We start from the raw sequence: 4,857 nt of genomic DNA, 5'->3' as shown, positions 1-4,857 counted from the left end.
CTTTTCTTAGTCTACTAAACCACAGATTTTCATCAACAGCCACTTTGTTGATGATGGAAATTCTTGTCTGAAATGGAAAGACTAAATGGAATCGTCTCTCACCGCCATCTGTATAGCTGAATCGAAGAAAGAAATTGGCTGTATCTAGCTAGAAGAAAGTCCAATCTTTCCTTTGAAAAGGAAAAAAATTACTGGTGAACACAAGGGAAAATAAAGGGAAGTGGTGGAAGAGTAATTTCCTAATGGTAGCTAGACCGCCCCTGGGGTAGTACTTTTAATCAGTTTTGCCGTGGTCCCCAGAGGAGCTAGATCAGTGATTCTTAAACTGGGAGGCGCCAGAAGCTTCCAAGGGGGCTGTAACGATGTTGAGTGGGTCGTTATAGATATTTTTTTAACATACTCAGGACGGGGCTGTCAGCTAGACGGCAGATGCAACAAACAAAGGAGGAAAACAACAAAAACAATAAAATTAGCTTAATATTGATTTATTAAGGAAAAGTATTTACGTTTGAGTCAGGTCTGGTAAAAAGATAAAAACATAAGTACAAAAAAAACCAAAAAGGCAGCACTAAAACAAAATCCTTTATAAACAAAAGTAGCTAAAAAAAAAAAAAAAATAAACAACAGCAGGCAGAAGCAAAAAACCAAACATACGTCCTCCATCGGGTCACCAAGACAGCCTCAGCTGCATTTAGGGACAAGGCCCCACAAACCAGAATACCCCGATGGAGACGTCAGTGATTCGACTACTCATTCAACTCCAAAAATTGCTGCTCAAAAACTCGACCAACGTCGACTCAAAAACTGCCTGCTGCTGCCACTGCCGCTTCCTCGCTGCCCTACCAGACCTGACTGAAAAAGCTCACTGACGAAAACAGAGCCACTGGGGAACGAGCGGGGAACCAGCAGTTCATGCAAAACCATCATAACGTGACACCTCAGATTATTTTTTTTTTTATGATTCCAAAAACCCGCCAGCCAAAACAGAGCCATCCTGTCACGGTCGCCATTGTAACGACCGAGTGGGTCGTTATGCAGGTTCTTTAACATACTCAAAGATCAAACAATAAAAAACAATCTTTCCTATTGATTTATTAAGGCAAGTATTTACAAAGTCAGGTCTGGTAAAAAGATAAAAACATAAGTACAAAAAAAAAACAAATGGCAGCACTAAACAAAATCAAGTTAAATAAACAATTAACTTTATAAACAAAAAGTAGCTAAAAAAAAAAAGGCAAAAATCAAACATACGTCCTCCATCGGGTCACCAAGACAGCCCTCAGCTGCACAACAGGGACAAGGCCCCACAAACCAGAATGCGTCAGGACAATTATTGTCATCAAGATGAATCGTGGTCACACGACTACTCATGGTCACACTCCACCTTAGCGACGTGCTCCACTTTTTAGGCGTGCTCCAATTTGCTGCTCAAAAACTGCGACCAACGTCGACTCAAAACTGCCTGCCTGCTGCTGCCAATCGCTGCCCTAAACCCGACTGAAGCAAGAAAAACGGCAGCTTTTAGAAAACATCAAAACAAAAAAACTTGAAGGTAGGGAGGCAGCAATCCACAAAAGGGAACGAGCGGGGAACCATTTAGTTCCCGCAAAACCATCACTTAACGTGACAGGGGCACAAGCAGAGTTGCCAGATGGTGCCAATTATTTTTAATTTTGTGATGCTACTTACAAAATTGCCAAAAACGTTATCACTGCTTCCATATATTTTCTAATCATTATCTCAAAACATGCCAAAAATTCAAAATATAAGTCAATTTTAATTTCAAATCTTTTTTATGAATTGTCTTTTATTGTTATGATAAGTATAATAGCATACAAATAGACAACATATTGTTTATAGATTATAGTTGGCAAAAATTTCAGGGATGGGTGGGCGTGGGGTTCATACATAATGCAGAGGGGGGCGCAAGGCAAAAAAGTTTAAGAACCACTGAGCTAGACTGTCAAGTCTTCTTACAGCTCCAGCAGTGGCTCCCCGCTTACAGGGTAGTGGAGGTATTTGACGGGGGTGAGGAAGACCCTTGGAGGCAGAGCCTCTCTTGAAAAATGTTGATAGCACCCGAAATGTATTTAAGTTATCGAACGGGTCCCTAGCCCTGCTATAAGGATCGATAAACCTGAACAGATTCAGCCAAGTTGATTGCCGCACGACCTGTGGCTACACTCATGCTCTAGAAGAACAAGTCAACCAGACAAAGCCCCAAGTTATGTATTTAAGGCATTAATCCCCCGGTTGTCCTTGACCGTGGTCCTACACAATAACCTTGATCACTCGTTTTTTTTCTCTCTCCCTTTAGTCTTAATGAGAGCAAGAGATAGACACGAGAGAAAAATTGTTGCTATGTGGATCAACTTTTCTACTGTTCTTTACAAAATGCACCCTAGGGAAACAGCCTGTAGGCTGCAAATGGAATCCTTTACCCTTTAAAAACACTAACCTTTTTACAATAATGTTCCTCTTATTTCTGACTTAGCCGTTTAAAATTCCCGATTAGAATCTGGTGATATTTCATCTAAGAATATAAAGAAATCCAAACAAAAATTTTTTTGTTACTCTGTTACAATGCCTCCTTTTAACGAAGCTTCATCGTGTCAAGATCTTTCGCACAAGAAGTGAGATAAGTAACTCTATTTTAGTAATACCTCTTGTTGTTTCAGATTCAGCTGGCCTTGTGCCAGCACGGGCTCTTGCTCATAGAGCAGCCCGTAAAAGTAATACCTTCAGTCCATGATTCAGGCTTCTCTACTTTCGATATTTGTTTCCCCCGAGGGTATTTCACAGCCCCCTTTTTTTTTTTTGCACTATAACCATTCGCTCAAGCTCCTCTTCTTCGTTTACTCCATTAGTGATTTATTTTACTGCTATTCGTAGTCAGAAGTGTTTCATATACATCCAAAACATTTATCTCTGCACATACCTCTGACTCTAAATTAAAATTGCCAGATATTTGTGCAGACAAACATATTTCCCCTACCAATTTCCTTTCATATGCTTCTTTTTTTTTATTTCATGATTTTTTGTCAGGTTCAACAGATGCTCTTGTCAAATGCGGCGACATTTCCCTTTTCGCATGCATCTGAACTTACGACAACTTTTAAAAGTAATTTCATGGTGGCTATTCTTTTATCTAATGTATCTGAAGACAATCGTGTGTTAATATCTATGCCAATATCTGGTTTGAGATTATTAGAAATGTTTAGTATATTATACAGGTCAATGTATGAAAAGAAATTATGTATTTTTGGAACTTGAGAAGACAGTTTTTAGACTTTTAACTCTCGTGGAACTAACAACCTCGATTACACTTTGCAATTCTGTCTTTCAAGGTCACTGCCAATCACATTGATCTTTCAAAATCTGAAGAATTCAGAAGATCAAACCAATCGCCCATTAAAAGAACAAAAGCAGGTACTACGAATCTGCAGCTTTCCTTCGGCCCTTAGCGGCATCTACTTTTTAACCTTTTACTTTACCTCCAGCCCCGTTCATTTCTTCAGTCTTACTAACGCCTCTAAATGTTTCTTCTTTATGCAGTTCTTATTTCAGCGAATGAGAATCTGATCTAATTGACAATTATACTTCCAATTTAATGTGTTTCATTATCTATAAACGAGACCATATCCTGCCTTAGTTCCCTTAACATCTCAGCATCTGAAATAGAGTCTCCATTACTTAGCTATATCCTGAGTCGGGTATCTATTTCTATTTAGTTTTATTAGGCGAAGAACATCTGAAAACACGAAAACTGTCTAGCTTTTCTACTGATAATCAATTTTACATTCTTTCCAGGCACGAAGGTTGGCAGATCCCGTGACATACACCACATCATCACTTACGTACTCTACTTTTCATATTTTTTCTAGCGTCATTTTGTGCTTCCAGCTTAATCAAATTTCAATTTATAGTATAACACTTCTTTTTTTATTAACACCTCTCATCAAACGATAAAACTATATTTCCGTCACAGTGAAATTATTATTTTCTGATCTGCTTGCAATAATGGACGCGAAAATCCCTGGTTCGCAATGAAAATGTGTTTACTTGTTCCTTAGGAAAGTTTTTGCTTGGGTTCAAAAGCAATAAATCACATCCCGGCATGCCCGCTGGCCTCTTCTTCTTGACTGAGGCTCCACTAAAAAGGCCACTGACAGTCAGCTGTGAAGAGGACAGAAGAGGGCTAATGGGCCTAAGCTTCCTCAGAGAGGTCTCCAGAGATCGTAGAACAGATCTTTCCACACAACTAGTATTGTTATCGTTTTCAGTCCCAAAGAAAAGCACTTGATTGCTGTTGGGGCGACGGCAAAAACACAGAGTTGAATCCAGAAAGAGAGAGACAGAGAGAGAGAGAGATGTGGGAGTTAAGATATTGCAAATATAAGAAAAATAAATAATTGGAAAACGATTACCGTCAATGACACTGATGCCAATCTTAGTCTAAACACTCGTAAACTGACACTCTTTGCCCCGAGCAAGTCATATGTAGATAACACTGGTGCAGAGGAAGTGAAGATGACGTGAGCGACATCGGGAGATAAGTCATCCTCAGGGACCAGTTGTTTTTGTCTCTTACTCCGTCACCATATTTTCATTTGGATTTGTTCTATCTACTTGCTTATTGCAAGTAAATCAAAATTAAAACTCGAATTTTACTTTATTTACTTGCTATAAGCTACTTGTTTTAAGTTTATCTAATTCGTGCAAATGAAACAAGCAAAACCATAAAGAGGTTTTTTATTACTGTCATTAAACTGGCAAATATAAACAGAAATACTTTATTATTAGAAATTTAATATATATATATATATATATATATATATATATATATATATATATATA

General features: G+C 38.4%; 1 protein-coding gene across 1 annotated transcript in view; it reads right to left on the bottom strand.

The window, feature by feature from the left end:
• Window positions 1–4,480, bottom strand: part of LOC136832842 (uncharacterized) — a 36,900-nt gene extending 32,420 nt beyond the window's left edge. The window contains exon 1 of the mRNA XM_067094500.1: window positions 4,428–4,480. The gene's annotated coding sequence lies outside the window, so the exon portion shown is untranslated. The remainder of the gene's footprint in view (window positions 1–4,427) is intronic.
• Between the last annotated feature and the right edge of the window lie 377 nt (window positions 4,481–4,857).

Source organism: Macrobrachium rosenbergii, chromosome 50 (genome assembly GCF_040412425.1).
Source record: "Macrobrachium rosenbergii isolate ZJJX-2024 chromosome 50, ASM4041242v1, whole genome shotgun sequence".
In the NCBI taxonomy this organism is placed as follows: domain Eukaryota; kingdom Metazoa; phylum Arthropoda; class Malacostraca; order Decapoda; family Palaemonidae; genus Macrobrachium; species Macrobrachium rosenbergii.
This window is presented reverse-complemented; position numbering and strand designations above follow the sequence as displayed.